This window comes from Kryptolebias marmoratus, linkage group LG5 (assembly GCF_001649575.2).
Source record: "Kryptolebias marmoratus isolate JLee-2015 linkage group LG5, ASM164957v2, whole genome shotgun sequence".
NCBI classification, from domain to species: domain Eukaryota; kingdom Metazoa; phylum Chordata; class Actinopteri; order Cyprinodontiformes; family Rivulidae; genus Kryptolebias; species Kryptolebias marmoratus.
Window position 1 is genome coordinate 15,869,996 of NC_051434.1, and position 24,650 is coordinate 15,894,645.

A 24,650-nucleotide genomic window follows, 5' to 3' on the forward strand; every position below is an offset into this window, starting at 1 on the left:
GGTATAACCTGTAGTACAAAGATCGATTGATAGTTTTGTCCTTCTCCAGTTTCTGCAGGTAATCCGTGACCTTCTTTTTGTAAGAGCTGGTTGGGTCCCTCTTTAAGGTCTCATAGGTGGTGCTGTCACTCAGTAATGTTGATATTTTTTCCTGGTACTCAGAAGTTACCCGGGCGAGAGCGTGCCCAACATGTTACCCCCGCAGGAGAGCAACAGATGAGAGGGCAGGTAGCCGGGAACCTGACGGTGCCAGAAACCTCGTTACTGGAAATGATGGCTATAGCTTGAGGTTTTATTATGTTTTGGGGGTTCCACCCGGGTGCCAGCAGAGCCAGTTTGAGGTCCTCACTAAACCATTCAATTGATAGCGACACACCTCGCTCACAATTTTCTCTTTTAATTTCTGCTATTCACTTGAATCTCAGTTCTGTTTTTGTTTTTTTCTGGAAACAGTAAAATGACAGGCTTGATTTGTTCCCTGTGCCAGTTTGTACCAATCAAAAGACAACAATTTTCCTTGTTCAAGGGGGAAATATCCACTTTCAACAGGAAGCCCACACCGTCACAGTAAAACAACAAAAACAAACTTGTCATACAACATGAGGGATAAACATGGATCATATGATTCCCTGACATAAAGCTGCTCAGGCTCTACTGTCTATTTTAATCTTATTAGATTCCTCAGTATACTTCAACATTTGGTAGATTAAGTGATGCATCCTTGGTTTTATCCCCAATGAAGATCTTGACTTTCATAACGTGGACTCTTCATCAAAAGCTCCAATCTGAGAAGAGTCTTTTGGTTTAATTTCAGCAGCGTTTGAACGCTGAATTGCTGATTGTGCTTTTTGTTTCGTGATGAGAGCTCAAAACAATATTAAGCTGGGATTTGCAACCCTTTAATCATTCAGTTCAGGCTTTAAAGGCACTTCATCTTCAAATTGTTAGGTGAGCACAGGTTAATTTTTTTGTTTATTGGCATCTGTGATGAAATGTGTTTTTTGTGGGAGCCGCCAAGCGTTAATAGAGAGATGGGGTTGTGTTTTGCTGTGTGTGTGTGTGTGTGAACAACAAACACATTGCCCGTGTCCATACAAAGCTACCCCATCCAACTTATAGATTTCCCTTGTCACTCATTCTTGACATTTTTTTAATTTGCTGGTCTGCGCTCACACCTTTGTACGTTCTCTCTCTCTCTCTTTTTTTTTTCTCTCCCTCTTCTCATTTTCACCACCTCGGCAGCCGAGTCTCTGCTTCAGTATGACGGGTCGGAAGGTTCTGGAAGTACATGGATGAGACGCAGGTCAAGGTAATGCCAATGGGGAGTTAAAGAGGAGGAGAAAGAGGGTCAGCGGTCAGAGATAGCTTGGGGGGATGAGGGACAGGAGTTGCCACGAAGAAGACGTTTGATAAAGGCTCTGAATGAATCGGGAAAGAAAGCGGATCGTAGGTTTGACCGGGAGGTGAAATAGAGGTGTCGGTGGGAGGGGGTGATTTAGCATGAGCGAGATTAAACTGAAATTGGAAAAGAGGGAAGAAATGTGAAAAAAATCAGGCTGTCATGTTTTCCTAGATGATATAACATTGGTCAAATGTAAAAAAATAATAAGTTGAAGTTCAGATGCGACTTATAGAGAATGGGTTTGGAAAACATGTTCCTTTACAAAACAATGAATGTAAAATTGTCAGAAATTAAACATGAATTTATAAGTAACACAGTTTAGGTTGCTGAACAGCTTTATTTACTATGGCACAGTCGCTCAGGGTAGAGCTGGTCCCTATCCCAGCAGTCAACTAGAGGGAGGTGGGATACATGTTGAACTGGTCACTCATCCATAACAGGGCCAACAAAGACACACTCAACAGAAAACCCTACACACACACACTTACACCAAGAGACAAATTGGATTTAGAATTAGAAATAAGACAACACACATGCGCTTGGAGATGAGATTTGAACTTTATTGCTGTGAGGCCGCAGTGCTTACCACGTGCACCACAATGCGACCAGAGCTGAACCATTTTCAGCGTAATTTACTTTTTTTCCCCATAAAATAACATGTCAAATTGTAATTTGTGAAAACATGGGTTGTTTGCATAGAATTCTGTGGCTATTTGCAAGCACAAACATTGATAGCAGCAGCTAGCTGTAGCTCTTTTGGTGCACCGTGGGCACTTCTAAAAGACTATTTCAATGTTTTTTGCTGGAATAATCATGTAAAGCAAAACTAAAAAAAGTATCAAACAGAGTTCCCTTGAATGGCTATGAAATTTTTGAGAATGAAGTCATTTTATGATGGCAGTACTCCACTTTGGTCTTTTTTTTTTCACTCAAGCTAATCATTAGCCCGTCAATCTGGGCACAATTAAACACCGTTTTCCAAGTGGTAATAAGTTACTCTACACACAACAGTCTTAAAGACACCATGACTTGAATCTGATTATTATTTATTATCAGTTCGTGTGAAGTCCAGAGGGTCAAAGAATGGATCCAGTGGCAAACAGGTGAACGTGAGCAGCTGTAGGTTGAGGAGGGAGACACTGGGCATGAAACCTAAAACAAACAAAACATGAGATTACATGGAAAGCAGGTTAATCTGGCATGAAAGTAATAATCTGAAAAGGCCTTTCTCATGAAGAAGCACAAACCAGAGATGGGGTTTCTGTGGTGCATCAGCACTATCAAGGTAATGTATTAAAGTCATAATTTCAGCATCATGACATGTTGTAACCTGCTCATTAGACCGTTTAGAAGTGTGCACAAGTGAGTTATTAATCATAGATGAGCTGGTAGCCTCTGCTTCTAGTTTTTTTTTTTGAGAAGGAACATAAAACCACTTTCTCCTTCATATTTTGAGCTATTCTTTCAAGCGTGGCGTGAATCCGGGTGATCTAACCAGCGCGAGTGTCAAACATAATCATGTGGTCATTATGCTGACATGAAACCACCACGGGATTCATTCAGACCCGCCAATGGACGCTCCACTTTTTTTGAAGGGTTGGTCATTTGTCCTTGCTCCCACCCTGCCCTCCTCTCGTCCCTCCCTCATTGCACATTCGGCGCAGCCATTCGGGTCAGTTCTAATTACTGGGGTTCAATTGGAATTGGCTTTTCAATTTTTTGACGCCGCAGCGGTGGAAATCGCACGTTGCCAGTTCCATACTGCTCAGTTCCCTCCTGGTATGCCTGATGCAACCCCCCCACCCCCCCACCCACCCCCACTCAATGCGCCAATGCTTTGCGATGCACTGCAGCTGTGTGTGTGTGAGAGAGAGAGGGAGTGAGAGAAAAAAAGAAATGTGTTATAAATGCTTATAAATGCAAGGCCAAGCTGCATGTGTTGGGAATGCAGTTTATTTAGATACTTGTTTCTGTGAGAGTGTGCAGGTGAGGGGAAGGGTAAGTTTGTGCGTGTGTGTTTTATAGAAAAAAAAGAAAGAAAGAAAGACAAATCAGGGAGAACAGCAGAATATGAGAAGAAGGCATTTCAGCGAGGGACTGGGAGTGGCAGAAAGAGCCAAGGCTTTTCTCCTCTGTCTTTCCTTCGGGTCCGCAGTGCAGGAGAGGCGAAGATTAAAGTGGAGACGCCGCTTTTGAAGTTAGGCGAATGGAGAAGAGGCAGCCACAGCAGCACGCACGAACCCAGACCCACGCACACACAGCCGGGGAACACGACTGCATTTTCAGCCTGTTTTCGATTCGCCCGGCTTTTATGTGATTCCTCGTGACGTTTTGCATTCCGAGGAACGAGAAAAAAAAACGGAAAATAAAATCCCCTGTTTAAAGTAGAGTGAGGTCATAATGAAGCAGACTTACACATGTGGGAAAAAGAAAGCCCACCTTCTTTCAATTCCAGGGTTTTACGTATCAGGACTTAATGAAAATGATCTGGTCTTTACCAACTTCTAAAAGGACTCTAATCTAACCTCAAGTGTACGAAAACACACCAGAAACACAGCCGAAATGGAAAAGCCATGTGTGAAAAACTATGATTCAATAGCATGTAGAACCTCTTTCAATAGCGGTTCCTCTCAGTAGTCATTTTCTGTATCACTTTATCAGTCTCTCACATGGTTGTGGAGAAATTTTGGCCCAGTCTTCTTTGTTGCTTAAGTTCAGTCGCAGTTGTTTCTGCACAGCTGCTCCTGACCGAAATGCTGCCCACAACAGCATTTCAATCAGTTTGAGGTCTGAACTTTGACTGGACCGCTGCAATGCCTTGATTCTTTTCTTTTTAGCCTCTCTGTTCTTTATTTACTGTTGTGTTCAGGATCATTTTCCTGATGTGTGACTCTACCTAGTCCAAGCCTCAGCTGTCGGACCGACAGCCACACATTTGACTCTAGAATTCTTTGGCCTACAGAGGAGTTCGAGGTGCCCAAGGTCCCGTGGCTGCAAAACAAGCCCAAACCATCACCTGTCCACCACCGTGCTGACAGTTGGTAAGAGGTGTTTGTGCTGATATGCTGCGTTTGGTTTCCTTCAAACATGCTGCTGTGCATTTGGTTGGTCCAAAGAACCTTGTTCTTCAAGTCTTGTGGTTCATTCTGATGCAACTTTGCAAACCTTGATGCCACACTTGTTTCCTCTGTTTCCAATTGTTCTGTCATGAACCTTAACCTTTAACAAAACTGCAACAGAACTGTAGAGTCTGAGATGAAGCTCTTGGGTTTTTTGCATTGCACGGTCTGACCTTGGGGTAAATTTGCTGGGACCTCCACTCCTGGAAAGATTGACGACCGTCTTAAATGCTTTCCTCTTGTGAACGATGGACTTCAGATAGTTTGGATTTGGACTTACAACCCTGCCTTGATCGATAGCACCTGGTAAAAAAATAGGTCATGTTTATTATGTCCTGATATGTAAAACTGTAGAAATGCAACTTCAGCTTTACACTGGCAGCCACTGTAAAAAGAGAAGAAAACTACTGCTCTAAATGTTTAAATGTCTACGCCGGATGTAAATAAGATTCGAGTTGAAGATTATTTGTCCCTTCCAACACACATAAAACACACACTCCCACCTGCGTCCAGCGAGAAGGGCTTAAATTCAAAATGTCAAGAGGTAATTGTAGGAGTAATACTCAGACTGGTAAAATGTCAGACTTACCCTCCCAGTCTCCAAACTGCACCCTGGTATCATTTATTGCAAAGCATTTGGACATTTCCTAAATCAATTGTAAGCAAATATCATTGACTTTTTCATGTTAATGTGTTTGCGCTTGAAGCACGCACGATACGTTTTCATTTACCGACCGCATGCCTGAGAAGTAGGATGGTGTGAGTGTTCAAGCTCTCCCACGGACATCTGTGTCTGAGTGTCTGTAGTAGCGTCCATTCCCAGCTTTCAAATCAGTCTGCCTTTATGGACATCGGCATATGCCAGGCAGTCATGAAGAGCGATCAGGCTTATATGGTCGCTGGGATTGGAGCCAAGTGCCCAAAGGAACAAATTCCGATTAATAATGCTGATGATCCTCCAGAATGAGTATCGTCACATTTAGGGAGAAACATCTGAGCGCGCTGGTGTGTTTATGCTGTATGCAGAGGGCTGTGGAAAATAACCCCAGTAATGTGAGGGGGAATATAGTGAATATATTGGAGTTTAATGTCCTTGTCAAGTCAAATGGTTTCCCATTTGAAATCCTCTGGAGGCACTGGGTAGCTGCTTTGCTACTTGACCTAAAATTCTCCTTCGCTGCATGGGAGAAAATAATGCGAGCTTTTCTATGTTCTTGGCTTCATCTTTTTTGACCCATGTCCTTCCATTGTTTTCCTTTTCAAATAACGATGCACCTTCTTAAAACCCAGCTCACAGTTAAACAATACACACAAATGAGGCTTAGTCCAAAATTAATTAAAGGCGTTGACAGAGTTGTAGCCATTTTGGTCAAACCTTGAAAATAACACAGTCTCGTGAGATATTGTTAGATTTCATGTGATCCTGCATAACCTGTTCGCACTTGGAGTACATGTTGTGAATGACTATCAGCTACTATCACACAAAATTATAGCTCAGTGTTTGCTAAATTAAAGTTATAGCCATTTTTGTGTAAGCTAAGGCTGATTAGCTGTGGTGGCAATCTTGAATTGATCAGTTGTAGATGTACAGGCAGTAATTTCCGAGAGTTTTCTTGAAATCCGTCCTGTGGGTTCATGAAATGTTTTGCTAACAAACAAACAGGGTCGCCTCCATCAAGTTAACGCCAGAGTTTCAGGCAAAGATGTTATGCAGAGTGAGGGCTCAAAATATTTGTTGGGGACAATTGTCGGTTACCACCACACCAAAGTTTAGCTCAATATCTGTAAAACTGGCTGAGGTATAGTCACTTTCATGTTTTCTAAGGTCAGTTGTCTGTGGCAGCCATCTTGAATCAACTTGACTCCAAAAGGTCATCAGTTGTAGGTGTTAATTCACTGATTACTTTCTGAGAGTTTCATTGAAATGCATTCAGTGATTCATGAGATATTTTTCTAACAGACAAGCTATCACACACACATAGAAACAAGCATAAAACCTTTTGACTCCACCTTTGTTTGTGTGAGATAAGTAAGCATTGGAAGCAAACAAATTGGTTTTGAAAGAAGAACGTCACAAGGCCAATACAAAAAAGTGTTATAGTAACAAAAAGTGTATCTATCATAACAACAGAAAGATTGATAGTTTATCTTTTCAACACATTATCCTATCAAGTCAAATTTTTACACATACAATGTAGCACTGGTGGGTTTTTTTCCCACACACACAAAAAGGTCTGTGTGGTAAATGCTGACCACGCACACTCTACATACACCCAAGACCTCATTTCTTCATCTTTTAATATGCAGAACGCTCCGTAAAAACAAGCCCGAACTCCTCCATAAGTGATGTCGAAGCTCTCAAGCTCGCTGTCTGCAGCTCTGATGGGACTCCGGCATCATATGGTGCACGTCAAGAGAAAAGCTGCTTGAATTATTGAAGGCAGAAGAAACAAGACGGAAAGTGAACGCTGAACTTGCGCATGTGAGGGGGGTGGGGGATGAAGGAAAGTAAAAATAAATAAATAAATAAAATGAAATGAAATAAAAAATGCGAGAGGGGAAGAAAACGGAGCTGTCGGTACAAAGGAATGCACAAGAGGGCGGAGATGCCAAAAGAGGCAGAGAGGAGAAGAGACAGAGAAAAAAAAAAGAGAAGTCGAACGTGTAGTTCTCCCCGTGGCTTATTTGCCGGCTGATGTAAAGAGGAAAAATGTAGATCAGCGGGGGATTTTACCTACACTGAGTTTTACTTGTTTCAGAAATAAATGTGTGTCATGTGTAGCAGTACAATCCCTTTGGGACTCGAAGAGATGAAAAGAAAAGCAAAACAAAGACAGTGCACTAATGTCTTTTTCATGCTTGTGTTACGAGGCTCAATAGAGCTGCAAAGGCTGTTGGGATTTTTTTTTCACTTTGTTAGTTATGTCAGTGTTTATGCATGCAAACTTCCGTTTGTGTGTGTGTGTGTGTGTGTGTCCTATATGAGCAGGGACTACGCGCGCGTGTGTATTTGTGTGTGTTTGTATGCTTTTACCTGGCAAATCTAATGGGAGACTGACTTCCCTCGGTGCTGGCTTTTGTAGCGCTCAGCTGAACATGGCTGAGGATCAATGTCATCTACAATACACACGCATGCAAATCCACTTGCACACACTCACACACGTACTCTTGGACTTGTTTACAGTTTAAACAGCAGGTGGCACAGATAACAGCCACTTAATCTGCAGCCATTTGGACGACTGAGTGTGATACCCCACAAAATTTTTGTCCCTTTCTTTTAATCGCATTTTATTCTCACTTTAACATACAACATGAAATTAAACTTTTTCCATGTCTAATAGCAGCTGTGACTATGATGGATGGTTATGGATATATTATGGATTGCAGCAATTTGTGTAAAAGCTATTCTTACCTGCCCAGAGTTATAAATAACCATCTATTATTGTTAAAATATTAAACCGGGGCAACAGCTGAGTTTTAGAAATGAATAACTAAACAGCTCACTTAAGGAAACGTGAAGGGTTTTGGTTTGTGGGAGGAAACTGTGAAACAATAATGGGAGTTAAAGGCAAGCCACACACAGCTCTGGGCCTTTTCCCTGTCAGCTCAGAATGACTTTCCTTTATTTTGCAAGAACTAGCCAAACCAAAACCCAGGCCATTCATGCAATTGCACATATTGGAATAGCCACATTGTAAAAAAACAAACAAAAAAAAGACATAGCAGCAATAGGAGGACTTGTCACTCTGCCTCCAAATGCAGAATATGTAAGTTAATCAACATAACACTATAAAGTTGCATCCTCCGAACTGAGCTTCCTTTGCTAAGCCTCTTGAGACCTCTTTAGATAGCGATCAATGAGAGAAGAGATCCTGGGAGCTCAAGCTGGACTGGAATGGCATCCAGCAGGAGGTTAACTGGTGTACCCGCCACTCTGTAGGCTGCTGGGCAACACAGCAGCATCAACAGGATGAAGTTTCTTTTTTTTATCTCAGACTAGTTTTTCCTAACTTAACGTAAGAGCACAGAGTATCCCTGTGCAGCAGTGTTTAAGACCTGGCCCTCCCAAAGTGGTGAAATTGTCAATTATTTGGCCGTATGAACAGCGAAGGTTTTCTATCGCCTGGCTTTTATGCTCTGCGCATCAGTCCATCTGCCTGCATCTTGTGGATTAAAGTGCCAAGAAGGGTGTGAAAAGGTTTCCTTCTCTAACTGACAGTGTTACCCTTACACGGTGAAAGCTGTCAGGCAGCTTGCATTTACCCCTGACCAGCTGTGCTGATGCACACTCAACGCTCTGTCTGGGCTTCCTTTCAGTCCCCCTTTTTTTTTTTTTTGCTACACCGCTGGCCAAGACAGCAGGATTGCTTTCAAAGCCTCGTGTGTGTTTAAGGCCTGGAATGGGGTTTGCATTTGGGTGTGAGTGAGCATGAGCTTTCGCGCTTACACGTAAAGTGTTTGCTGGCGAGATGTTTCCTCCCCAGAACCAAAGAGCCCGGAGGAGGGCTCCTTCGCTCACCGTCGGGAGGAGTGCTGAATGATTAAGGGGCGAATTGTGCGAAGTTGGAAAAGTAAAAATGCGATAGGAAGTACACAGTGACATATAAAAGAGGGAAAGACATTGCGCGCGATCAAGCTTTAGCCAAAGTAAGGCATGTGCCACAGCGAAGGCTCTACCAGTCACCATAGCAACGCTTTAAAGGCCGATCCCCAATGCAATTAGAGAGGCTTTGAGGCAGCCAGTTTGAGGGCAGAGAGTATGAAAAATAATGGCAAGAAAGAGCACACCGACTTAAGGAAAACAGCCCAGCTGAATGAATGAAAACTAGCCATTATTAGGCCAAGTGTATCAGTAGTTGCATGGGGTGATTGTGAAAAGGCGTCTTTTCTTCTACACTGGCAGAGAAAATTTTAATAGTGACAATCGTGTGTGCAAGACATGTTTAAGAGGTTGTACTTAGAATGCGTGTGCCTTGTGTGTGAGGGAGTATTGGGGGGGAAATAGGTAAAGGGTTACTATTGATTCTACAGACCACAGAGTTCAAAGGAAACCCCAAACTTAGCAATACTTACAGACAGAACAGAAGTCAAGAAGCAGAACAAGAAGGCAGAGGTCTGATTCACAGTAGTTCAAAGTGTTCACTCAGGCCGCCAAAACGATAATATCAATGAAATTAAACCTTCAGAAGTCAAAAGTATTACTGATGGCAATCCTCTTAGGTCGTATCTAAGCCCATTTGGTACAAAAGAACACAACATATCAAGGCTCGATGAATATCAGTTTCTTTGCTGGACGAGATACGGTCCAAAGATATGGCCCCTCACTTATCGGGCTTATTTCCAAACGGTGAGCTTACGCCATTCAAATTCTCATTTTATCATATTAGTTTTAGTTCATACTCTTGCGTACCTCCAGAGACTTGCTTCAAAGCCTTTTTTCTGCATTGTCTTGGCTGCTCTGCTCATTTTTCCTCCTTGGAGATGCATATTCACCAGTCATAATGATGATAATTATAAAGCACTGTGATAAAACTAGAAGCCTTCATGAATCTCTTAGTTTCGAGCTGGATTCATGCTTTGTTCAACCCAGACTAGTCCCTTAGAAGAACCTTACAGAAAATGAGGTCCCTCGCGTTGATTTGTAGGAACCTGCCACAGTGTTGGTAACTTTGCATTATAATTTCATTCTGTTACCTTTTTTTTAATAATTTAAACATATTTTTACACTTCTTATGATAACATTAAATACAGCTAACATTGTATTTTGCACATTTGCTTCAGAAAAGCGTTTGTTGTTGTTGTTGTTGGTTTTGCCTATCAGTCAGTCTGTCTTTCACCTCCGTGAAGTGGAGTCTTGTGCAATAAGAGTAACTATATTTCACATTATTTCAGAATATTTAGGAGTATTTGGATGTATTTAGTGTACCTCTTCCCCTGTTTACTGCCATCATAATCCTCAGTAGCTCTTTGAGGAACTTACCAATTATTTAATTTATTCCATAAATCAAACTTTATTCATGCTGTTATACTTTGTTATAACTGACCTTGAACTTTCTTGAACATGTTGGGGTTTTTTTTGTCTTTAACATAGTCCTGTTCAATGGCTTGTCACATTTTATTTTTTTTTCACATTTAGCTTGGAGCTCACGCAGACTCTTTAGAAATTCATATGAACTACTATTCATGAACTATGTATACGTAGGTGTCTCCATTTTTAAAGTATTTTCAGTGTGAATTTAATTTCAGTCCAACCATGGATCCTGTAATGTAAAAATGACAGTGATGCAAAGGTTTAGTTTTCTTTTTACAGTTGTTTTACGGTGCCAGCAATCCACTTTTGTCTTGGCTTGTGAATCCAGTCCGAATTAAACTCCATTTTTCCCCAAACTTGGATTGTTCAAAGAGCCATCTAAGAAAATCATGTAAGTTTCCACAGACCATCACCTAAAACAACCCAAGCTTTTGATTTAAGGAAGACAAACTAACGGATGCTTTTGAAACAGGTAGTTTTGCCATTTGTCATATAATAAAAATGACAGGTTGAAATAGTACGAGACGAAAACAGGACAAGATCGCTGACACGGAAAAATATTTAGACAATATAGATAGAGATCAAAATGTCAGCAAGGACAGTATGAAATCTGCCGGCTTTCCTATGAGTAAGTTCTGCCTTCACGTGTGGTGAGGTACCGACATCTCCGTTCATCTGAGAAATACTTGATAGGGAAGCGATGAGGATACTTTTCGCTGCGCATCCAGGGCAAATTGATGGCCTGTGTTGTGGCCATCGCCTACTGAGTGTTTATAATGTAGCATTTGCACTTCACTGGCCCGATCCTGCGACCCCCAGAGGGAATTGATTTCTGCCGCTCTGCTGCCCTTTTACGTCTCTATCGTTTCTCGTTCTTCTTTTCTGTTCCATTTGTGGTTTTTTTTTCTTGCTGTTCTATCTCCTCCTGCCTTTCTGTTCTTTCTTTACATGCCAATCTCTTTATGATTCTGCACTATCTCCATCTCTTTTTTTTTTCATTTGCCCCTTCTGCCTGCTTGCTGCTCCCTCCGGCTTTCTTGTCAGGGTTGCTTGTTTTATTGCCTTTTACAATATCTTGAGGGCCCCCAGCTAGTCTTTGCTTGTCGATTCCTCTCCACGTGACTTCCCAGTTTCTTTTTTTTTTTTTTTTTGTTTTGCCACTGTTGCTCTGCATTCAGTTTTCTTTTTTTCACGTTTCTCCTTCCCTGTCTCCTGTGTTTACACCCTCCGTCTGTCTTATCACTCCATCGTCTCCCTTCAGTCTTCTTTCCCTGTTTGTCTCACTCTCCTATTTCCAACCCCTCCTCTGTGTTTGTGCCTTCACTGCCAGTGTTATCCCTTCCTCCTCTTTGCCGTCTGTCTCTGTGTACTGGATCCTCTCCCCGGCCCACAGCATGGTTGACAAATGGATTATCGCTTCAACACACATAAACCTCTCCAGACCTCTTTATTTTAGCAGCTACAGCTATTTTGTGGCTGTCACTCTTACAGACTGTTATTGGTGACGTGACAGTCCCAGCCAAACACATGGACGCACATATTTTGCTGGCCTTTTTTTTTTCTGTTTTCTGGATGTCCTACCATGTCTCATTGTTGGCAAAAGATTCGTAATTATGTGATTTGTGTATTTTAAAGAAAGCTCTGTCTGTGCCAAAATAATATTGTAAAGCTCTTCGCAGGTAGGCCACTTCTGGTATAACCAATATAAATATAATACTTTTCATCCAGATTAAAACTAAAGCTAAAGGGTTTTTTTTTTTAACTCAAACTAGCCCTCATGTAATATTGCATGGACTGGCTTTGGGAGGTTAAAACATTTACAAAATGTTCACTTTGTGGTGAATTGTTCACTTTACTTAGGGTCACAACATTCATATTTGCTCAGTGGCACCGACTGCTTTTGTTTTGTCACAAACTGGCCGGATCTGTTTCACCGGGACGTTCCATAAAGAAAAGTTCAATCCATAGTGAAAATTCAAATTTGTCTTTAGAAATCCGATGCTGCTTTATTATTATTTAGCCATTCATTTTCCTCTGTTGGTCACAGAAAGGAAACTCAGACATCCCTCTTCCCAGTGACGCTCCACAGCTCCTCCTCAGGGATCCCACGGTGTTCCCAGGCCAGAGAGGATGTAAAATCTCTCCGTCAGGTTCTGGATCTGCTGCAATGTTTCCTCCAGAAGCCATTCTTCTAGCAACACATTTTATTTTTTAGAACTGAAATTCTCCTGCTTTTCATTTTTGTCTCACAGACTGCATTGACAAAGTCACCTTACCATCACTCACTGATTTGCTGACAACTCTTTTAAAGACTCTTATTTCACATTTGGCCCAACTTGAGCTTTTTGAAGTCTGATGTGACCCTATTCAAAAAAAGTACTTGTCGTAAAAATGTCTGAACTGATTTAATTTGTGGTACTGGTGCATCCTACACATTGTAGTTGTGGTGACAAAAGTCTGCTGATGATTTATTTTTAACAAAGAGCCAAGGAAGACAACGAGCTTAAAGTTAATAAATGCTAACAGGGCATCAAGATGAGAAACGTTTGAGAAAATACACATTTACTTAAAACAAAAATCCGGACTGTAGACAGGTGAGAAAACAGCACCAAAGGACAGTTCAACATGTGGTGGTGGGAGGCTAGGATAGAACCTAAAAACGTCTGGTTATTATTTATTATTATTTTATTAACTTTCATTCAATCAGGTAGAAAGACCGGGCCAAGAATGGCAGCAGCACGCAAACGCTACAAAACATAAAAACCTCATTTATCCCAACACAGTGAAGTACGTCATAATAAATAGCAGGAATAAAAGAAGAAAAAAAAAACCAAGCAAGTGATCATACACCCAGAAATTTAACAACTACCATATCAGTTAAAACATTTACAAATGGATGCCTCATTTAAAACATCTCCAAGAATTGTTTTATAAACCATTCAAAGAAACCAACTCTTTCAACTCTAAGTCTTTCTGCAGCTGATTCCAGTCTGAATGAGCAGCAAACTGAAAGGATTTTATTTGTACCATAATCTGTACAAACGTTGAGTACAGTTAATAAAATTAAATCATTAGAACACAGAGAATGGCCTCCTGAGGTCTTCTTAACAGTATAGGAAGTAAGAAAAGAGGAAACCAAACCCAAAAAAGGCTTTGTAAATAAAATTATGCCAATGACAGAATCTGCGGGTGGATAAAGCTGTCCATCCAACGTGGGCATACAGAACACAGTGGTGGGTAAGTCCCCATGTTGAGGCCCTATGATATACAGAGTCCAACATATGCCACCAGTGGGAAGATGTATGCATATAAATTATGTCTCCCTAAAATGTGGCAGCAACAAGATGTTTTCTAGTCTCAAAAAATAAACATGATCTGATTCTGAAACAAAAACCCAACTTGAGCTTCAGTTTTTTTCACCAGCTGTTTGATATGTGGAACAAAGGCCAAAGCATCGTAAAACGCAGACAACTAACCAGCAGCGCTGGAAGCTAATGCTAATCTTGACATCACATTAGGTAATGCTATTTACACCATGCTGATTTTGTTTCCTTTTAAGATTGACACACATCAAGGTCATTAAACTATTTCACCCCTAGAACTATTAAAAACAATTATTGTTCGCATAGATCCAGAGACATGTTATGAGTGAAAAAGTGTCAAATTAGAAACTAAAACAGGTCATTATTTCATTTACTCCAACTAGTTTAAAAGGCTTAACTACTGTAGACATAATATGCATAGTTTTGATGTAAAATATATATTTATTGTGTGTCTGATGGTGCATATTTTAGGTGTTATAGACCCATTCATGTGTGTTTATGTGTGTCCGCCAGTAACTTCTTTTTTTTTTGTTAAACTCATTTCAAAGTAAACTAATCAAATAATCTCTCACCTTTTCACCTTCATACTTCATGTTCCACTAGAACCATACATAGAAAAGATGTGTTTGAAAGAGAATCTGTGAAGCAAGCCTGTTGCCTTTCAAAAGTGCACGGGTTTGTTTTCCACTTGACACAGCCGATTGTTGCCCCATCTGCAGCATATGCAGAGCACAGTGCATACTAATACAGAAAATATAATGTTTTATTCAAAGATTTCTCTCTTTTTTTTTTTTTTTTTTCAAAGCTGTGGGACCTGAGGCAGCGCACTTGCTCCATGGATTTTTGATGTCATAGTTGTGGAGCAGGTTCTGCATGTGTCAGAAGAAAAAAAAAAAAAAAGTGTGGTGTTCACCAAGGTGGAGGGGTGTATCTATCTGTTCGGTCTCGGTGTTATTACAGATTCCGCTCCTTCGCGGCGTGTACGCATTTGCGCTCGTTTTCCTTTGCTCTCGAGCGCGACATATTGTTCACTTTAAAGGATGGGTGGAGTGCCACTGTGAGAGCCTCGCCGCTGAGGTAGCAGGAAGTGCAAAGAAAATGAAGGGGGAGAAGGCGAGGGTTTCTGAAGGGAACCGGCTGGGCAAAGATAGGAGGAAGGCTGGGGGAGGCCTGTTTTAAAAGGAGTTCATGACGGGGTACGTCGCACGGACTGCACCAGGCGTGGACTAGACAGGTGCTGTGGTCACAGCCATAGACTGAGTGAGAGACAGAGGCAGTGTGAAAAATTGATGTGCCCTACTTACAGCAGCTGAGCAGAAAGGAGCGGCGTGCCGGGAGGCTGAAATGATGTCAGATTTTCGAAGCAAGTGAACCCTGTTGTGTTTTGTCTCTTTCTTTTTTCCATCTTTTTGTGCATTACATCCTGCAAATTAGCTTTTGGATGTGCATCTTGTAATTTGCTTGTGTAATGTTTAACTTGATGTGCAGCTTTGATGCCCTAATTGTTTAACATTTGTGATTCCTTTTCAAAACTAGTTGCTCAATTTCGCAGGATGGGCTGTGATGGACCTATAAAAAGCCGTCTCTCTTCGGGGCACAAGGGTCCACGCAGGTGGCTTGGGGCCACGCCGCTCTCATTAGCTTAGCTCTCGCTCTTTGGCACCATTTGACCAGGCGAAGCCCTTTCACTGCTGTGTTTTTATTTAAATGAGGTGGGAAGAGGAGCCGGTCCCAGAAGAAGTCAGCAGAACGGAAACTGCTGCGCGTTAATCAACACTGTCAAACACCACAAAGGAACAACGAAGGAGCGCTGCCGCTTTAGCCCGTTTACTCCGAGGAATATCTTAATGACCGACGAGGATTTATGGGGGTTTACACTGCAGGCCACACAGGGTGTCGAGCCTTTGAATTTATGCTGTTCTCAGCAGCCATCTTAATGCAGTGTGGTGACCATGACTCACCTACAGGCTGAGATCACAGAGCACTAGCTCACACCATTTAACTCCCATCTTTCCTCTTGTTAGAAGGATATGAATAACTGAGGTATATGAAAGGGCTTTGGAAATTTACCTATAAGTAAACAAATCCAGAGAACTGGTTTGTCCTGTCACTCACATGCCATCTGCACGTCAGAGCCTGTTGGTTTCATCTCCTCTTTCGCAGCTTTCCGACTTTGTTATTCACCCTTTTCAGAGGCACATGACAGACAACATTCATGTTTGATTGATAGGACAGGGCTGACATGTTAGCAAGGAGCTGATCTTCCCCATGCGACAGCATCTTATAGTACACTTTTAATAGAATGCAGGATCTAGAACGTGGCCATAGAGACACAATGCCTTCAGCTTCAGGTGACAAATCCACTATTTATGTCATTGCTGGAGGCTATTAGTCAAAATAAAGATGTTGACATTTGAAAGGAAATATAAGAACACACGTGGAATAAAAATATAGCAAGTTGCATTCGTATTGAGCTAAAATGCTCAACAGGTTTAGGTATCCAAGTGGTCTAATGTTAGACACTCAGAGTGTAGTTAAATGTTCTTCATGCTAACAACAGCTAAATACTCAAACTCAATTTCAAGCACAAGTTTTAGGAACAATTGGATTTTATTTTGGTGGCCTCCACCTCACTACTTTGAACATGATCCCTTGAGATTACATGGTCAATAACAATCTTCTGCTTACACGTGGTGGGGTTGCGGAGGCAACAGGTCCAGGAGGGAAACCCAGACTTCCCTCTGACATGAACATCCAGTCGTCCAATTTGTTGCGCTGAAAAAGGAGGCTAAGCTCTTGATTTAATGGTTCACCTACATTTGGACCCTTACCTGTTGTCATAAGGTATTAATTATGACTTAAAGAATAAGATCCTTATTAAAAATGGCTGGAAAAAAGCTTTCTTCATAGGGTGGCCGGGTTCGGCTACCATTCTCTCCGAGCTGCTGTTCCTCCGCATCAAAAGTTAGCTGAGGTGGTTCAGGCATCATCTGATTAGGATGGCTTTTGATGCCTCATTTTTCAGGTTCACATATCCCACTGGGAGGAGACCCCGAAGCAAACCTAAAACTTGCTTATTTTGTGTCCTCTCTGGTCTGGGGTTGGCTAGGCATGCTAAAAAGTATTGACGTTATAAGCATTATAGCTACATTTTAAGCTCAAAGCATAAAAAAAAACATCCTTAACCATATGTCAAAGTTTCATTTCCCAGTATTCCCATCACTCCCCGGCACAATCTTACCGAGTCGCCAGGCATTAACTTACCACGCACATTTGCAAGAGTATAAAAGTCAGCAGATTAACAATTTTTACATCACCTGTCATCTCTTCCTAAAGTCTTCATCTGTATTTTAAGTTTGTCCATCTGTCGTGTTTTCACAGCACTCCCTGAATAGGACTCATTTCTCTAAAGGGTGAAAGGCATGCTGGGTAATTGAAAGAGGGCAACTGGCACAAGTCAAACAGATGGAGACGTAGTGTGTGCGGTGTGTGTGTGTGTGTGTGTGTGTGTGTGTGTGTGCGTGCGTGTGTGTGTGTGCGTGTGTTTGTGTGGAATGCCAGGTCTGGCAGGAGTCAAACGGCTGTGGATTTATCAGCTCCCCAATGGAGGCCAAAAAGCAACACTTGCCAGATTCCACACTTCGTTTCCCACAAACACACGGGCACAAATACGCTTACATCTTACCTCATGCCTTCATTATTTCTCCTTCCAATAAACATGTTTATTTTTGACTATGGGTGGCCTGTTGTGTAATTGTTTTCATCTATTCTTTTGATTTATCCCCCTTTTTTTGGAGGATCTTGAACGTCTGTGACTCCATTTTCCAACATTCCTCTTCTTTGGTTCATCTATCCCTGAATTTGTTAATGTTGTAATGTAATTATACCATAAAGTTTATTTTTTAAAATCTCTGTATGATGATCTGCACAATGAGAAGCACTTGGAGTTTGTCATATGATTGACTCTCAGCTACAACCACAGCATATTTTAGCACTGAATCATCTTGACTTCAAAAGTTAATCAGTTGTAGAGGTATTTAATTACTTTCTGCTAGTTTCATTCAAATTCATCCAGTGGTTTATGGGATATTTTACTAACAGACAGACACGTGAACACTCACACAGTCACTGTTTGTGTTTCAGAGGCTGCTGCTCCTTTAAATGTTGCTCTTTAAAGGTTGGTGCCACTCATTCATCAGGCTTCACACGTTCACCAATCTTTCTGTCCAGCTCAGAAAGGCCCTTTTAAACCATGATTAGAACATTTTTTCTTTACCTCCAGATGTTAGGCGTACACTATAGTGGAAAATGGAAAGCACATTTTGTGGTTTACTTCCTGTGAGGCTTTGGTTTGGGAAGTTTTAATTCATAAATATTGTGGAGCAGGTGCAGTAAACTTAACGCTTCGGGGAGAGAAGCTGTTCTGATTCGCTGCTAACTAACTCTTAACCCTTTCTGCCCGCCGCAGAATCCTGCTTATGTTTTTCCCTTTAATGTTATAAAACAAGTGTAGCTGTGATGTCACTGTCTGTGCTCCGGTTTATCAAACCCAAACAGTCCAGTTTGGGAATAGGAGGACTGGAACTAGAAGGCTGAACGACTGCAGACATTTGTTAAAGTTCCAACAAGCAGAACAAAAGCTAAAAATAGCTGAGTTGGATTGACTCCAAAAGCTCTAGGTCTTCATCCAGTGATGGCTTTCTGAGAGTTTTGATCAAATCTGTGCAGGAGTTCCCGAGCTATTCTGCTAACAGACAGAACAAAACATCACCACCCATGTTTCATGGCAGCAGATGATAAGTCTGATGAATGGAAATTTCATGAGGGAATATTCAGATTTTTCGAATTGTTGTTGTCTTTTGTGTACCCTTACCTCCCACTGTCTCCATCACTTCCTCCATCCTTTTGCTTGTTCTTGTTTGCCATTGGCAGTCAGTAACAGATGTGAAACACTGTGTGTGTGAGGGAGGGGGGGTCGTTCAAAGAAGAAAAAGCAAAGGAAAAAAGAGAGTGAGGGATTTTATGTTCTGTTGATCTGATGTCTTAAAGGAAAGATCTTTATTCTCCACAGTCTAACAGATTCGGTGACTTTTTTTTCTCCTGGGTGTTAGTGCCCACACATTTGGTGCACACAAATACATACAACCAAACACTTTATTCAGTGAGGGAAAATGTCGCTCAAAACTTCTACTGACAAAAAAAAAAGGTAAGATTTTTATAGGCTGATTTATTGCCAAAAAAGAAAACGTCTCTTCCCTGGGAACGAGAGGTCAGTTTTTGTTTCAGCTGCATTAAAACAGAAAATGTCTCAGAAGAAACTGTTTAATCTCAAAGTCCTTTTCAAGTTGCCTTCCTCTCCTTGGCTGTTCATTTAAGGATTTAGAGGAGCTTCTTTGAGGCGGGAAGGATATAATCCAGTGTTTCCGTAATCCTGCGTGGATGTATGCACTCAGCCGGTCACTTTCTCACACACACACACACACACACACACACACACACACACACACACACACACACACACATCCACTCACACACGCTGGCAACCTGGCATCGTCCTCGTTGCAGAACTGTGCAGACACCTGCATGTGGCGGACATTCTGCTTTTTATTTTAACTTAAAAAATAAGACCTTGTTAGTTTGTTAGTTGAAAAAATGTCGCTTGTGAACTGAACTGTTTTCCATGCTTTCATCTTCTATTGCGACATGAGTGTTTGAAATCAGGAGTGAGTAACATTTTACAGTGTGTGACGCCTTTGTTATTCCTGTGTACACTATAAACACAACCCACTTAAAATAAATCTGCTTGAATAAAACTCCTCTTCATGATGGACGAAGGCCCCAGTGTGCTCTCCACAACCTACAGACCGTGTTAGAAAGTGGTTGAAGTGTGGCAAAATTTGGAAAAACCTCCTTGCTCTTAGACCTTGTCCACACGGAAACACAGTTGTTCCCAGTCCATCTTTGTATTTGTCATTTCTAAAAATGTCCTTGTAAAAAAGTTCACCATTTCTAGAAATGTCTTCAACCACAAGGAAACAAAACAAAAGGCTGTAGAAACTGTCTGTCCTGTCCTGAAAATACGCCAAAAACTGGACTTCTGTCACCAAAAATAGAACTTATCAAATATTCGAGGTTGGTGTGTCACAATTTATTCAGTCTGCAACCTGTTACAACATATATATTTATATACACACACACACACACATCATTTTGGGGCTCCTAAAACACCGTTTGGACATAAGGTTGAAATGATAAAAAAAACGCTATCACATGTGGAAGGTACTCAGTACGGCTAAATAGTTTTTTTTTTCTAGCTCTATTCTGTGTTACCATAACTCCACCTTGCGCCCTTCACGCCACGCTTAGAAGCCTACATGCTAGAAGACCACGCCACGTTTACATGACACCACTGCCACGGGTATCATGCCTGCTCTACGTTGTTTTAAAGCCCTTGTCATGAATGTGATCACAGCCTTGTGACATGAGGCTAGCGTGGCCAGTCCTGCTTCAAACCCTTTATGAACAAGCCGCGGGCGGTGCGGGCAAGCCCCATGTCATGGATATCCTGCTACCGCTGCCACCCAGGACCCTGAAACGCTGCCACCACAAATTCACTATCAGACATTTGTGCTTGCTTAAAACCATCATTAACCTATCACATGTAATTGGGAGCCCACTGATATCGATATTTACCTAAAGACCCTGTAAAGACCTAGCTGATTTTTTTAAAATGTCATTTCACCATGATCCATATAAATATACTGACTTATTTCAGAATTAGGCATTTATGTTGTTTCAAATTATATGGTTGGATGATTCTAGGATTAACTCAGCTTCTTTTACTGCTGTTGATTCCCAACTTGTTTGTGTTGATATTAAATTGCTTATTGAATGAACAGACAGATTTGAAAATGTAAGCCTTGTTTCAGATACCAATAACACAAAGCACAAGTTGGTACAGCGAGATTAGTTCGACTCTCATACTGCATAGTGTGAATTCAAACAAATCTGACGCTTGCTGAAACACACATGTAATACTTGATTTCATACAAGAAAGAAAAACAATCTATGTGGATTTTATTTCCCCATTTTCTTAATTTTAATTCAATCTCTTGGTTTTTTTTAAAGTACGTACAGGAAGTAAAGCAGTTTAGCAGTTACATAATATTGTCATAAAACAGTGATTTAAGTTAGTTTAGTTAGGATACCTGGTTCAACCTGCGCCTGTCGTTACAGTGCATCACTCCACCTAATCTAAAAGATCACCAATACAAACAAACCTCTAATAAAATTTGTGTGTTTTATGTGTTTATCATCATTTCAATGATGCACACCAGAATATGTCTATATTATCGTATTAATTTTTCATATAAGGCTTTATTGTGACTCACGTATATGAGGAAGAATTTACTCTAAACTTAAGGTGAGGTTTTTCCTTCTCACCCCATCCCGACTGTGACTGAGGACGAGCCATTTGGCTTTGAAAGGAGTCATATTTTTCCCTCTTTGTTGCTGTAGATTGGCGGAACTAACTCGCCAAACACTTTGGACGCGGACAACAAACAACCCGGTATGTTTTAAAGTGGCTACAGAGGAGACTTTTAATAAACTCAGGGACTTATCCAACGTCTCTCGAGCCAAGCCGAACAAAGACGGCGGGAGCTGACGGGAAGCGTGCCGTTTTGTTTCTCTCCCCGTTCCTCTTTGCCGTGTCACACTTGTTAGGGGCTTTATTGCTTCGGACTCAAAGAGGAGTCCATCCGTTGCCTGATAAAAACGTCAGAACATATTAAACATCTGCACGCACTCGCACACACGGGGGACACGCTGAAAGGTGCCCTAGATCCTCTTAAAAGCAGGCAGTTTGACTGTCAGAGTTTAGAAGTTTAATTGGCCGATGTGTCGGCGGAGAAACAAGGTGTGAGAAGAGAGTGGACAGCTGCAAAGAGAAAACGCATCGTCTCCCTCCGAGCTCGCTCGGCTTTAAGAAGCGATGCCCTCCCGCCTGATTGTCAGCTTCCTTTGTTTCTTAAAGGTGAGCTGCAACAGCTGGTCTTGTATGAGATAGAAAACAAAATCACCACTATCACAGTTAATAATTTAAAGCTATTAGAGGAGTTGGAAAGCACATTAGAAAAGACAACAGGATAAATTTGCCAATTTGTCATCATTAAATGTAATATGGAGGTGCAGGGGTAGTAGAAACTCTCAGGGCTTGTTGATGAACTATGTAATTGCTGGAGCTACTGAAGCTACCCGTTGTTAGTCACAAAAATTCCCCCGAGCTTCTTTATAGATTTACTTTCTTCATACTTTGCTCTTCGCTGCGTTCCGTCCTTTAGCATTCAGGGTTGCACTCATCGCATGTCTTCATTTCTCTCAGTTAGGACGTACTCGGGGAGGATAAACGTTAATTTCCCGGGTCGCTTGCAGGACGTTAAAATTCTCCAGTTCACTAAAAACTTGGAAAACTCTATTTTCATTTTAGAAACATCTGGAAATGCTAGTGGTTTGTGAACGACGACACTCAGTCACTGCCTGTTTTAGTTGCCTAAACTTTTAAAAGGAGTAGTCGTAGATTGACGTTTTCATCATAATTCAGTATGACTTACCATTTTCTTCTGCAGCGCCTAAAATTGATGCATTAAAACTAAAGCCTCAGTCGTGCACAGAAACACTTCGACCTGTTTCCACACATGTGAATATTCATTAGCAAAACAGCTGGAGGTCAGGTTATTCCTATTGGAATTACTGCAGTCTCTGAATCTCTTTAAGAGTCCATTTGCTGTTTGTATGTGTTTATTTCTTTGATTCCACACCGAAATCTGACCTGAGTATGTTAAAAAATAATTTGCTTTTGAGTTAGAATTTAGACAGGAATGTGCCAGAATGCTGAATAAATGAAGTTGTAACAAACTGTTAGCTTCAAATTAGGAATACTAAACATGAAATTAATATATGAAGTTGGTGTTTTGGACACTATGAGATGGGGTTATCTGGAAAGGTTATGAACATTTATTACCCTACATATTGTAAACAGCTATTTGAACAGTTTAGGGTTAGGGTTAGTTCCTTCCAGAAGGGCGCCAGGCTGCACTAGAAGTGCTATAGCTAGCTGCTGCTGCTGATGTTATTTGCACTCACAAGTAATACCAGAATTCTGTGACCATCTAAAGCTCAGTTGGTGGTGGTGTAAAAAGTGTTATCTTGTTCCTGTCAAATTCCAACTCTGTTTCTCCAAAGTGAGGTTGTTTAAAGAGCTATCTAGAACAATTAATTGTTACCAGTTGTTCATAATTAGGGTTAGGGTTAGGGGTAGGGTTAGAAAACCCTAGCTGCTTCAACCAAACCACTAATGTAAACACAATTAACCTTCATGTTTTCGGACTATGGGGGAACACCGGAGTCCATCCATGCATTTTCTGTAACCACTTAATCCTGTTCAGGGTTGTTGGGATGTCTACAGTATCTCTGCCAGCAAACAGGTGAGAGGTGAGGGACAACCACACACACACACACACACAACTATGGGCCATATAACATGTATGTTTTTGGGCTCAGAGAGAAAACCGGAGTACTTGGAAAAGAACTACGCCCGCACAAGAAGAACAAACCGTGCAATGCTCCACACATTAAGACCTGCACAGCTGTGATTTTGAGTCCAAGACACTCTTACAAATACTTAATCCCATAATAGGATAGCTTAATATTAGTCATCAGTGGCAAATGGATGGTAAGTAGAACCAAAGTTTCATTTAAAAAAAACGGAAAAAAAATGAAAGTGTCATTGAATGCTTTCTTAAGCAACTCTGCAGGATAAAGTTGTCCACGGTGTGCAGAGTAGCATTAAGGTGAGGTGTAAGAACGCCTCAGGATATGAGTACAAGCCTAGTTTTTGTCGACGACTCTGTGTTTGTGTGTGAGGATTTCTGCTCAGGCACAAAAAGGTAGGAGGGCTCCCTGAAGGAAAGACCTCATTCCAAGGCCTTGACTGTCGATATTACGGCTACAAATCAGGCCTCCCACACTGCTGAGAGCAGCAAATAGCACACGCAAAGGCGCACTCTTACAGACTCCATTGACTAAGGGAAAAGTTTTATTACCAGTCTCTCCCTGCTACAGCTCCCCTGCTACAGTTCGGTCTGCGCAGGAAGATTTTCACTTCTCTTTGTCTTTGTTTATCTGGCACATGCATAATATGCTGATGTATGCACATGCTTTTTTACATCCGTGCCACGTTTGTTTGTGTGTGTGTGCACATTACTGCCCACGAGTGAGTTTTCTGTGCTCTGGTTAGGCCTGTTTGCTCAGTTGGGAAAACAGATTGCATTATGGCTGGACAGAGATGTGGAGTGTCTCAACAGAGGAGACAAAAGTGCTTGTCATGGAACACTCTTTGACAGTGTTGCCATTTGCAAAGCGTTCAAACCTTCCTGAAACCACTCAGAGCATTTGTAGCAACCTGGGTGACATTTTGCGTGCTTCCCTTCAGATTTGTGGTCCGACTTGTGCACGGCGTACAAAAATAGTGGTGTGTAATTTTAGTTTAGCGGAAATAAGGACGAAGGGCAAAATTTCACGTTTGATTGTTTTCCTAATTCCTCGGACAAAAACAGGTGGATTGATTGTTCAGGAGCAAGAGGGCATATACAGGTGCTGGTCATAAAATTAGAATATCATGAAAAAGTAGATTGATTTCAGTAATTCCATTTAAAAAGTGAAACTTGTATATTATATTCATACATTACATACAAACTCATATATTTCAAATGTTT

The 24,650-nt window shown here is 41.3% G+C and overlaps 1 protein-coding gene across 2 annotated transcripts in view; it reads left to right on the forward strand.

Moving 5' to 3' along the window:
• The window catches only part of dlgap3 (discs, large (Drosophila) homolog-associated protein 3), a 152,236-nt gene that overhangs the window by 22,835 nt on the left and 104,751 nt on the right, over positions 1–24,650 (forward strand). Inside the window, exon 2 of one of the 2 annotated variants that reach the window (XM_025006627.2) lies at positions 1,243–1,309. The exons of the other annotated variant lie outside the window; for it this stretch is intronic. The gene's annotated coding sequence lies outside the window, so the exon portion shown is untranslated. The remainder of the gene's footprint in view (positions 1–1,242; positions 1,310–24,650) is intronic. 2 annotated transcript variants of the gene reach the window in all.